The sequence below is a fragment of the Rana temporaria genome, chromosome 12, assembly GCF_905171775.1.
Source record: "Rana temporaria chromosome 12, aRanTem1.1, whole genome shotgun sequence".
Classification (NCBI taxonomy): domain Eukaryota; kingdom Metazoa; phylum Chordata; class Amphibia; order Anura; family Ranidae; genus Rana; species Rana temporaria.
Window position 1 is genome coordinate 135,324,768 of NC_053500.1, and position 13,388 is coordinate 135,338,155.

A 13,388-nucleotide genomic window follows, 5' to 3' on the forward strand; every position below is an offset into this window, starting at 1 on the left:
TGGTCACGGACGGCTTCGGACCGAGTCGAGCGAGTGCCTGTTACAGTGTGTATGGGCAGCTCTGGCGGAGGCGGTGCGTGAGCATGCCGTGTGATCTCATAGTGCAAGGGAGCCAAGCAGAGCGGGCCAGAGCCTCGTGTGTGGGTCGGGAGGAAGGCAGGCCGGAAGCGGGACTGTCTGTGCTGTTAAGACTGGAGTGGACTGGAGGGACCACCAGGCTTGGAGAGAGACTGTCACTGTGACTCAGGAGAGGACGTGCCGTGTCGGTGATCTGTGGTGCTGCACAGAGCTGTCATTATCATTGTGAGAGTCAGTTTCATGTGTGTTTCATGTGTGTGCTGACCCAATCTAATTTCTTATCCTCCCGAGTCCTGTCCCTGAGCTACTTACTTACTATATCGAAAATAATATAAGATATATGTTTTTTGCCTTATTATCTACCTTAAATCATATTTCTAATTGCATATTGTACTTGTTAGTAGTCTAAATACTAAAATTTGCACTTAAAATAGTATTTTTTTTACTTTTGGAAAAGCCAGTAAAAACTTGGCTGTGCCAGTACATTTTGGGTGTTGTGTCAGTAAATTTCAATCTGGTAGGTTGGCAACACTGCACGGCGGCCATATGATCGTAAAACTTTTGATCGTAAGAAGAGATTGGGAGCTTTTCGTGAGCCGCCGGTTACTGCCGGGAATAAGAAGGGCGAGCGCTCTCGGCACAGCTTTAATGCACGCAAATATGCAGCCCCTCTGCGCCAAGGCCCGGCCGCCGAGAGGCCACGTATTAGCGTCCAGTTGGTGCCTAGGGGTTAAACATGAATGGCGCTGTACAGAAACCACAATGCTTTGGGGGTGCTGAGTTTAGGATAGTTGTTTCTATAAGAGTAGAGTAGGGGCAAAGTCTACCGCTTTTTTTTTTGTGTTGTAGATTACATTTAGTGAAAACGGTGTAATTTCATCACTAGCCATTGGCTGTAAAAGTACGACTGGGGGTTGAGATGTTTGCCCCATTGCCAACCTTTGGCCCCGTACACACGAGAGGAATTATCCGCTGGAAATTATCCGCGGATCAGTTTCAGCGGATAGATCTGCTGGTGTGTACAACCCAGCGGACATTTATCCGCGGATATTTTTCGGGCCGATGGATTTCCAGCGGATAAAAATTTCTTAGCATGCTAAGAAATCTATCCGCTGGAATCCAGTCCAGCGGATTGATCCGGTGGTCTGTACAGACTCACCAGATCAATCGGTCCTATTCCATCCCTCGCATGCGTCGTAATGATTCGCGGAAGTCCTTATATTACAGCGTCGCGCATGTCGCCGCATCATCATCGCGGCGATGGCGCGACACGTCACCGCGGAGGGAATTCCGCGCGGATTTTGATCTGATGGTTAGTACAACCATCAGATCAAAATCCGCCAGAGGATTTATCCGCGGAAACGGTCCGGAGGACCGTTCCCGCGGATAAATCCTCTCGTGTGTACGGGGCCTTATACTGTAAGAATTTTATGATGCAGACAATGGAACCAAACAAAGGTTGTCTGTAAAAAATATATCTTTATATATTGCATGCTTTTTGTATAAAACCGAACAAATACAGTTGTGCTCATAAGTTTACATACCCTGGCAGAATTTATGATTTCTTGGCCATTTTTCAGAGAATATGAATGATAACAGAAACTTTTCTTTCACTCATGGTTAGTGTTTGGCTGAAGCCAACTATCAATCAACTGTGTTTACTCTTTTTATATCATAATGACAAGAGAAATTACCCAATTTATTATATTGAGCGACTGAAAGACCTTACCTCGACCCTCCGTGACAAAACCAAGGAGCATAAGACCAGATGGTTCTATTGGAGTCTCTTTTGCTTCTCTGGGGAATACCTGACATACGCCTGATGCCAAAAATGATTAGGCCTGCGATCTTCACTAAGTCATGACATATATTTTTTTTTCTGCCCCTCCCTTTTTTTTTTTTGACCCCTCTTCTTTCGTTTTTCCTTTTCTTTCTCTATACTGTATTAACAGAAAAACTTTTGGATATGCTCAGTTTAAAACACTTATAGCCCTACCTGACTTTGATATATCTAGATAACTTGATTATTGGGGTTTCCGAGATGCAGGCTGATGGCCGATGAAGCAGACTGATGGTCTGATGTGCCTACACACCATCGGTTCAAAAACCGATCGTGTCAGAACGCGGTGACGTAAAACACACGACGTGCTGAAAAAAACCGAAGTTCAATGCTTCCAAGCATGCGTCAACTTGATTCTGAGCATGTGCGGCCTTTTGACCGATGCCTTTGCATACTAACGATCGGTTTTGACCCATCGGTCAGGCGTCCATCGGTTCAATTTTAAAGCAAGTTCTCTTTTTTTGGACCGAAGGACAACTGACCGATGGGGCCTACACACGATCGGTTTGGACTGATGAAACGGTCCTTCAGTCCATTTTCATCGGTTTTGACCGATCGTGTGTACGAGGCCTTACTGTTTACTCTCAACTGTCAATCTGCATTGCAAGTGTTTCAAAATAAATGTCAGACTTGTTTATATAGCACTGTATTCTTTTGTTACTGATGCAAATCCTTTAAATAAAAAAAAATTATGTTTTTGGTTGTTGTATGACAAAATGTGGAAAATATCAAGGGGTATCAATACTTTTTTAAGGCACTGTATGTATTCTTATGTATTTTTTTTTTCTGCTTCCTGTTGGAGGGTGGATGTGTCTGTTGTCCATGGTCCCACTGTGTGTAGTACCATAGCCACCCTACCTTGCTCGCTCCTGAGATGGGCTATGGGATCTCCAAACTACGGTGTATTGTCACATTCTGCTGCCTATCTTAGAATGCTCCGGAAGTCACGTGGCGGCCAACTGCGCATGCGCGATGCATTCCAAACGCAAATGCGATGCGTTCCAATTGATTCACGACAGTACACACCAGTGAAACCTCGGTCGGCATCCAGGCTCTTTCCTTAACATCCCCGTGGATTGGAGGATGTTAAAAAAAGAGCCAGGAGGCCGAGCGAAGCGAGGACGTGAGGCCGACTGGCCACTTTCCTCTAAATCCACTTCGCCCTGAATGCCGGGTTCGCTGGTGTGTACTGTCGTAAATCTATTGGAACGCATCGCACTTGCGTTTGGAACGCATAGCGCATGCGCAGTTGGCTGCCACGTGACTTCCGCAGCATTCTACGATAGGCAGCAGACTGTGAGGCCTCGTACACACGACCGAGTTTCTCGGCAGAATTCAGCCAGAAACTCGATCGGAGCTGTATTCTGCCGAGAAACCCGGCGTGTGTACACTTTCGGCCGAGGAAGCCGACGAGGTTCCTCGTCGAGCCAAATAGAGAACATGTTCTCTATTTCCTCGTTGTTCAATGAGGAAAGTTGGCCCGCCGAGATCCTCGGCGGCTTCACACAGAACTCGACGAGCAAAACTATGAGTTTTGCCCGTCGAGTTCCTCGGACGTGTGTACGGGGCCTTGACACTACAACGGCCCTCCAGCTGCTGCAAAACTACACTTCCCATGAGGCATTGTAAAACTCTGACATGACTAGGCATGATGGGAATTGTAGTTCTTGAACACCTGGAGGGCCGTAGTTTGGAGACCCCTTCAGATGTGTAGTGTGCAGAGAGCACTGCTTGTTCCAACAGAAAGGAGGGAGAAAGGGAGAGGCTTCTGAAGCTCATGGAGAATGACAAAAAACAGTAAGAATTGTTTATTTTTTTTAATATAAAATATACATTTTTTTTTATTGGGTTTTACAATACAAAGTGTCACAATAAACAGGAACCAGAAATGCACTGGCATGATGGGTAAGAACTGATTTTCATAAAAAAAATACAGGATCAATAAGTATTGAATATGTATAGATTATTTTTTGAGAATAACAATATCATTTACTGTCATTCATAGCCACAGAAGATAAAAGACCACTTTATGTGCACCAAATACCTTTTTCAACTTGTTATTACTTAAAGAGGAACTTTACCCATAACAACATGATAAACAATAATGCTCTAGAAAGGAATATAAATATATACATATATACAAACACGCACATAGATATATATATATATATATATATAAAACAATGTAAACAACCTTTCATGTCTTTCCATTCATGAACAGCTTGCTTAATGTTGTGATTGACCCAAAGCAATCACAAGCTACCTAGCTACCTGTACCATGTGATTAGCTTAGCCAATCTCAGATCACAACAAAAAGCAAACTGTTCCCGAAAGCTAACTCTTTCATATCAGCTAAAACTATTTCTTAGACAGTGATCATCACTGTATAACCAATAGCAGTGTAAAAAAAAAAAAACACCCCCACCCTTGGAAAACAGGGCAGGTTAAACTGTCCAATGACCATAGACACACAGGTCAGGTGTGTTCAAACTTCTCATCAGTAAACAGTCTTATCAGAGGCGGCTGCTGGAGGAGTCCCCCTCCCTCTTTCCTAACAGCAAACACACATACACATCCCATAATATTTGAGGCAGACAGCCACCATAGAACAATAGAATACAGTCACACCCTAAACAATCACAGCAAAGACTACACAACAAAATGAGTCAATATACAATATATACATATATACAAGATTGAGTCTGATTAGTACAGATCAGACTGGATTTCTCATTCACCCTGTGCCCCTATTAGAGACACAGGGTGATTTACACAAGAGGGTCCAGGGAAGCTGGACACGGAGTTACCAGAGCTCTCCAAGGTAAGCTGAGTTGCACAAACCCCCCACCCAAAGTGACTCCTGTCACAGTGCCCGATAGGCACGTGGTTAAATATATGCAAAGGCAGCAGGAGTGAACAATTCTAAGCCATTCTGGTTTACATAGAACCTGCAAGGTTCGAGGAGGCTTTTAACCTTGTTTTGCAATTCATCCTCGTGTTCATTGGTGAATCTTTTAATTATGGTCGCCTGTGACGAACCCAGGACTATGTCCGCCGTCAATGCTTCCTATGTCCAGAACCAGCACTATCCAAGACTCTAGCCCCCCCCCCCCCCCAGTCACCAGCCGTACTTCAGTGTAGGGTGAAAACCAGCAGACTACTTTATTTGAACACATGTTACACAGATATCCCACTTCAAGACATCTCCCCCCCACCCTTGGAAAACAGGGCAGGTTAAACTGTCCAATGACCATAGACACACAGGTCAGGTGTGTTCAAACTTCTTATCAGAGGCGGCTGCTGGAGGAGTCCCCCTCCCTCTTTCCTCACAGCAAACACACTTGCACATCCCATAATATTTGAGGCAGACAGCCACAATAGAACAATAGAATACAGTCACACCCTAAACAATCACAGCAAAGAGTACACAACAAAATGAGAAAATATACACTATATATACATCTATACAAGATTGAGTCTGATTAGTACAGATCAGAGTGGATTTCTCATTCACCCTGTGCCCCTATTAGAGACACAGGGTGATTTACACATAAAAGGGTCCGGGGAAGCTGGACACGGAGTTTCCAGAGCTCTCCAAGGTAAGCTGAGTTGCACAAACCCCCCACCCAAAGTGACTCCTGTCACAGTGCCCGATAGGCAAGTGGTTAAATATAAGCAAAGGCAGCAGGAGTGAACAATTCTAAGCCATTCTGGTTTACATAGAACCTGCAAGGTTCGAGGAGGTCTTTAACCTCATTCTGCAACTCATCCTCGTGTTCATTGGTGAATCTCTCTATTATGGTCTTTCTATTCACAATCTCTTGATTATTATCATAAGTATGTACCACGTTTCTTATGCTCTCGTTATAACGTAGCAGATTACTTAAAGACTCTGTTTCCGCACAGTTGCCATGCGGCCAATCCTCTGGTTTGCCAGTTTTCACATGCTTGGGATCAAATTTAACAATATACGATTTATAACATTTAGTACAGGGGGAAACCGGCTTATATTTATTGTTGCTAAACCTGTAGGAATAACCACACACTTCATCGGGAAACTGAAGACCACGACCACTTTCTTTACATCTCACTTCGTATGAAATAACCTTGTCCCACACCAACAGGGCAGATATGGCAATCATTAATTGTCTGGGCTTATTGCCTTTGTAGGCAATGGATGCCCCGTAGGTGTTGGCACTGTAGGGTTTGTTAACACAGCTGTGAGAAATGACGGTAGCAGACAGTGAAAAGGTATTGGGGTTAAGTTGATTTTTTTTCATCTTTATAAAACTTAACCAAAAATTCCTTGTTCCTCTTCTCCAGTTCTTCCAAGATAGGCTCTTTCTTTCCACCATGAATCTTGGTAATCTTGATTGGGGGAAAAAAACAATAGTAATGCAGATTAATGATCATAGCTGGTTCAAATAGTTAAAGCTCAACTACAGTTTTCCCAAATGAAGCTGGTCAGTGCATCCCATACCAGTTGAAGAGATGCAGAGTATGTTCTATCAAAATATATTCCAGAGCTACACTATATTACCAAAAGTATGGGGACATCTGCCTTTATACGCACATGGGGCCAGATTCATAAAGACTTACGACGGGCGTATCAGTAGATACGCCGTCCTAAGTCCGAATCCGCGCCGTCGCAACTTTAAGCGTATGCTCAAACTGAGATACGCTTAAATGTTGCTAAGATACGACCGGCGTAAGTCTCCTACGCCGTCGTATCTTAACTGAATATTTACGCTGGCCACTAGGGGCGTGTACGTCGATTTACGCCGAGAATATGTAAATGACGTAGATACGCCTATTCACGAACGTACGCTCGCCCGTTGCATGTAAGATACGCTGTTTACGTAAGGGGTTTTCAGGCGTAAAGATAAACCACCAAAAAGATGGCGCAGCCAATGTTAAGTATGGATGTCGGAACCGCGTCAAATTTTTCAAATTTTACGTTGTTTGCGTAAGTCGTCCGTGAAGTGGGGCTGGACGTAATTTACGTTCACGTCGAAACCAATAAGTCCTTGCGGCGTACTTTGGAGCAATGCACACTGGGATACGTCCACGGACGGCGCATGCGCCGTTCGTTAAAAACGTCAAATATGTGGGGTCACTAGTATTTTGCATAGAACACACCCCCAACCAGCCTATTTTGAATTAGGTGGGCTTACGCCGGCCCAGTTACACTGCGCCGCCGTAAGTTACAGCGCAAGTTCTTTGTGAATACATGACCTGCTGCTCTAACTTACGGCGGTGTAGTGTATCTGAGATACGCTACGCCCGCTGAAATCTATCTGAATCTAGCCCATGAACTTTAATGGCATCCCAGTCTTAGTCCGTAGGGTCCAATATTGAGTTGGCCCACCCTTTGCAGCTGTAACCGCTTCAACTCTTCTGGGAAGGCCGTCACAAGGTTTAGGAGTGTGTCTATGGGAATGTTTGACCGTTCTTGCAGAAGCACATTTGTGGCTTCAGGCACTGATGTTGTATGAGAAGGCCTGGCTCGCAGTCTCGCTGCCCACCGCCACCTCTCTGGGTTCTCCTGTGTGATTGGATGGTCAACACCATCTCTATTATCCTGGGAGGCCGGAAGTGACATCATGCCATTATTTTTTTTTCTGGAAAGCAGAGATCAATGGTTCTCCAATGGTTTTCTTTTTGAGCTTATGTTTTCCAGGGTAGAGGAGACATTTGGGGGCAATAAGACCCCAGATGTCTCAATAGAGAGACATGCCTTGTTTCTATCACAAGGAATGTTTACATTTCTTGTGATAGGAATAAAGTGATAAAAAAATTTAAGGGACAGTGTAAAAAATAAAAATTACTTTTTTTTTTAACGTGCCCCCCATCCACTCGTAGGTCATGCCCGCATATGTAAACAGTGTCCACAAGACACATATGAGGTATCGCCGCAAACGTTTTAGCAAGAGAAATAATTCTAGCGCTAGACCTCCTCTGCAAACCTGTAAAAAAAAATATTAACCCATCAACCGGCCCAGCAAGTTCACTGTATAGCGAAAAGCCCTTTTGATCTTTGATTTTCTTGTAGTAATTTATTTGTGTGTACGAAAAGGAAATGCTCTACTGACATGGGATGGGGGAGATCAATATACTTACATATTCCAGGAGGATGGAGTACGGCGTCTGAGATGGCAAGTGTGTGTTGTATTCTGCTAAAGGCCTTTGAAACACGTTTTGTATCATATTCCATGCATTGGCAGGAAAAAATTCCTTGGGTTTGACTTGTGGGTCATTTATGAGTCCATAAAAGAAGATGGCATGATACACCTAGAGGGAAGAAAATATAAAGTCAGCAGAAAAAAATAAACAGTGATGAATTATAGATCGTTGAATGCTTATGAAACTGTTAATTGTCCAACAAAAAGGTCCACCAAAGAGGGGGGGGGGGGGGGGTTAGAGGAACCCACAGTGCATTTCCGCTAACTACTTGCCGCCAAACGATATATAGGTGCGTTGCAGCAGTTTCCTTTTTTTTAACACAGTGCGTTGAGCAGTTTAAGTGGTTATACCAGGGTACAAGGGCCAGCTGCAGTCATGACCCTGGCATTCATTCTTTTATTTTTTTAAGAGCCAATGATGCTGTGAAGTGTAATGTAAAAGCAATCCTAATTAGCCGCTGGATAGATTTTTTAGGCAGCAGGTTGCCATATTTTCTTCAAGCCAAACCCTTTAGCAGCTTTTTTATTTTAATTTTTTCAAAACGCTGCGGACTGTGGTGTTAAGGGGAACGCTGATATAAGGGTTTTTCTGCTCACCAAAGCTCCCACTTACTTTAGCGTTCCCAGCATTTCCCATTAGATCAGGGTTCCCAAAGCCCCCCCCCCCTACAGGGCACCCCTTATATCTGAGTCCCCCCGTTACCGTTCTTGTACTCATTTGCTCAGAGGCAGGAGAGAGAAGCGGGGGACAGACTTCAGCAATGCCGCGCACACACGATCGGAATTTCTGACAAGAAGGTCCAATGTGAGCTTTTGGACCGTGTGTATGCTCTATTGGACTTTTGGTGTCGGAATTTCGGCCAACAAAAGACTGAGAGCTGGTTCTCTATTTTTTTTATCGGAAATTCCAATCGTCTGTAGCAATTCCGACACATGCTCGGAAACATTTCGACTTAATTCTCTCGGCTCGTCGTAGTGTTGTACGTCACCGCGTTCTTAACGCTCGAAAGTTTCCGAGAACTTATGTGTGACCGTGTGTATGCAAGCCAAGGTTGAGCGGAATTCCGTCGGAAACACCATCCAAGGTTTTTCCCGTCGGAAATGCCAATCGTGTGTACGGGGCATTTACAGGATATTGGAGGGTGAGCTCACTCACCCGATGATGAAGGCTCAGGCATGGACGCCTTTCACCCACAGTGTATCTGCCGGCTGTACGGGCTCCGCTGTCAATTTACACCTGACTACCCTTCGATCTGCTCCGCCCAAACAGAAGTCTTAACTTTTTTTTGCGAATCGGTTTGGACCCTGATGTAGGCACATGTTAACAGACACAAGTCCATTTATACCCGCCTGTCCTTAGGGATGAATATATCTTCAGATCAGGTCCACCTAAAAAAACGTCAGGCAGACCTGATTGGAATGGCCGTGTGAAAGGGTCCTAACCCAAGTGAGAATGACATTGAAAGCAACCTCCCCTTGCTGATTCTGCATATGCAGAGATGTGCTGCAGGGTTCCCGGTCCAGGCAGAGCCATGTGGCACATCTGTAGAGGAGCCAACCATTCAAAGATGGCACCACGCGGGGGGCGGAGACAAAAGCTAGTGTCACTTTAACATATTTGTGTGTACCGCACATTCCTGGGGTGGTAAACCCCCCTTCAGGGCCATCTTTAATATTGATTGGACCCTGGGCAAACATTTTCTTGGGCCCTCCCAAATCCACTTATCACTTTTTGGGGCAGCTGCTTTGGCCCCCACAACAATGACTGGGCAGCTTCCCCTTTTGCCCTGCCTTAAAGACGGCCCTGCCCCCCTTCTATTACAGAAATACACTTACCCTTTGCAGATACTGGAATACATCGTCCTTGTTGCATTGGTTTCCTCCAGTAGATTTTGGAAGACTTCTAGAAAAGCTGCTCCACTAGCCTTGATAGTTTGTCTCTTGTAGTTCCTATGTTTTATCATGTTCTTTTTCTTCCTACAAAAAGGAATGAAACCCGCCCTTATAATTTATATAATTTCTTTTTATTTTTCAGACCTTTTCTATATTTATCTTTTGGTCATTTTAAAGCGGAGGTTCACCCTCAAAATAAACATTCTATTTATCTGAACTGCAGCCTTAATACATGTCTAAACCGCTGTGTTTTTTTCCAGGTCTCTACCATTACCTTAATTCAGTTGCATTTAGCCCCACTTCAGGTCTTGTTCCCCACGGTAGTGGGCGCGTCGATCCTTTTCCCCGACGCCTCAAGGGTTATGGGAGCAATGTCTCCTGGTAATGACGTTTACAGACTCACAGGAGACCATCAGAAATAGCCAGGTGTTCTACCGATGAGTGTCCCCCCTGGCGCAGCGCTTGCCTCCGAAAATAGCCGAACATGCGGCGCCTGCGTGGACCTCGCTGTAAGTGGCCAGTCAGCCTCACGTCCTCGCTACTCTCGGATGGCTCGCATCGCTCGGCTCCTGGCTTTTTTTTTTTAACATCCTCCATGTCCACAGGGATGGTAAGGAATGAGCCTGGATGCAGAAGTGTGCGCAGGCGCCATCTAGAGATACAAGTTTCGGCAATTTTCTTAGGCAAGCGCCGCACCTGTGCAGTACATGGAGGGGGGCATAATCCTCCGGGGGACCTTTTTCGACAAGACACCGGCAATCGGCTTTTTGTTCCCTTTTACACTGACAGAGGAGAAAAAAAAACAGATTACCGTCTGCAGTAAACGGGACATCCGTCACGCACACTCCAGACCCCACTGCTGCTAAGCAGTGCCCATTGGTGCCACCTATCAGTACCCACCAGTGTCACCTACCAGTGCATATAAGCACTGCTAAGCAGTGCCTACTAGTGCCACCTATCAGTGCTGCCTACCAGTGTCTAACAATGCCTATCAGTGCCACCTATCAGTACCCATCAATGCCACCTATCAGTGCCCATCAGTGCAGCCCATCACTGCCAATTAGTGTAGCCTATCAGTGCCCATCATTGCAGCCTCAGTGCACAATTTTCTGTCTTTTCTTTTTTTTTTGTTTAGAAAAATAAAATAAAAACCCCAGTGGTGATTCAATACCACCCAAAGAAGGCTCTAGGTGTGTGGGAAAAAAAATGATAAAAATGTAATTTGGGTACAGCGTTGTATGACCGCGCAATTGTCATTCAAAGAGTGACAGCGCTGAAAGCTGAAAATTGGCCTGGGCTATAACCCTCCCTTACTCCAAAATGTAAAAAAAAAGTGTTGCCTATAGTTCTACTTTAGGGGGAAAAGTGCCTGGTAAGCAAATGGTTAAGGCAGAGCTAAAGTGTTACCCAGAACCTTATAACCCAACCACTTTTTTACGAGTTGAGACTGCTCTACGGAACCTTTCAGACGTCACAGGATATTACCGTGTTTCCCCCGAAAATAAGACTGGGTCTTATATTAATTCTGGCTACAAAAAACAAACTAGGGCTTATTTTCAGGGGATGTCTTATTTATTTATGGTATGTACAAAAAAGTGTTTCCCCCTGTCAGCTCTGGAGTCAGCATTCTGAAATTCTGTAATCCCAAAAATAAACCTTTGTTTAAAGACCTTATAAAATATGTAATCTGTTCTGTAAAAAGATAATATCATGTGCAGTGTGTCCCCTTGTGGAAAATACCTTATTTACAGTGCCGCTTACATGACCCGCTGGAGCTCTTCTTCCCTACTCCAAATACTGCAGAGGAGGGGCCAAGATCCTCTATGACGTCAGCCCCACTCTGAGTACTGCAGTGGGTAGGGGCTTAATAAGGTTTTATTGAAAAAAAAAAAAAAAGCTGACATCAGCCGGGAGGAGAGAGAGCTCCAGTGGGTCACGTGAGCGCCAAGCAGTGCTGTAAATAAGGTATTTTCCACAACAAAGTTAAAAAAGGGAGACACACTGCACATTATATAATCTTTTACAGAACGGATTATATGTTTTTACAAGGACTTTAACTAGGGCTTATTTTTGGGGGTAGGGCTTATATTGCAGCCATCCCAGAACTCACGCTAGGTCTTATTTTCGGGGTAGGGCTTATTTTAGGAGGACCAGGGTAGTTTACATTGTGGAATGGGGTTCGCTGTAGAAGTTCAGCCCGCTCGGTAAAATGTTGAATGCCCCAAATCCTGGCTTGGAGGTCAAAGGTGGTTCTTTATCATACTTTTTCGCTTTTACTCTACTTCTATGTGAGAAGTGAAACTCTAATGCCGCGTACACACGAACAGGAAATTCCGACAAGAAAACTGTGTTTTTTTTTCCGACGGAATGTTGGCTCAAACTCGTCTTGCATACACTCGGTCACACAAACGCTGTCGGAAATTCCGAACGTCAAGAACGCGGTGACGTACAACACGTACGCGAGCTGAGATCAATGAAGTTCACTAGGCAGTCCGGCTCTTCTGGTTGATTCTGAGCATGCGTGTTTTTTTTTTGGCGCGTTGGAATTGCATACAGACAAACGGAATTTCCGATTTGAGAACCAGCTCTCAATCTTTTGTTGGGGGAAATTCCGACAGCAAAAGTCCGATGGAGCCTACACACGGTTGGAATTTTCGATCAAAAGCTCACATCGACTTTTCTTATCGAGTTTTCGTTCGTGTGTAAGCGGCATAACAAATATGGCAACCCAAAACCAAAATTACCTTACCGATTAAAAAAAAAAAAAAGTTACCTTTGTCTGCTTTCTGCATCCATGTTCTCTTTTCTATGGGAAAGAAACAAGCATCCTTTGAATTTAGCAGGTATGATTTTACCAAGCAAACTAAATGTAAAAGAGAATTCGATTTTTTTTTTTTATTCAATATGTTTTATAACAGTAGAAACATATATATGTTTTTTATTTTCGGTCTTTTTTTCATTTTGTAAGAAAGCTCTATTTGTGTGAAAAAAAACAAATAATAATTTGTTTCCACTTTAATCACTTCAGTACTGGGAACTTTTACCGCTTCCTTCCCAGGCCAATTTTCAGCTTTCAGCGCTGTCACACTTAAAGACAAATGCGCAGTTCAAACTACATTTTTATGATTTTGTTCAACACAACTAGAACTTTCTTTAGGTGACCAAGTTTTTTTTTTTTAACCACTTGCCGACCTCCTCATGTAAATATACGTCAGCAGAATGGCACGGACAGGCACATGCACGTACCTATACGTCGCTGCTTGACGTGGGTGGGGGGTCCGATCGGGACCCCCCCCCCCCCCGCTACATGCGGCGGTCGGTAAGCCTCGGGGAGCGATCCGGGACGACGGCGCGGCTATTCGTTTATAGCCGCCCCGTCGCGATCGCTCCCCGGA

General features: G+C 44.5%; 1 long non-coding RNA gene across 1 annotated transcript; it reads right to left on the minus strand.

The window, feature by feature from the left end:
• Positions 1-4,425: 4,425 nt before the first annotated feature.
• On the minus strand, positions 4,426-12,847 carry LOC120918938. Its single transcript, XR_005744487.1, has 4 exons — positions 12,767-12,847; positions 9,937-10,077; positions 8,039-8,209; positions 4,426-6,286 (listed from the first exon to the last, which is right to left on the minus strand). It is a non-coding gene; the product is annotated as an uncharacterized LOC120918938 (long non-coding RNA).
• Positions 12,848-13,388: the final 541 nt, after the last annotated feature.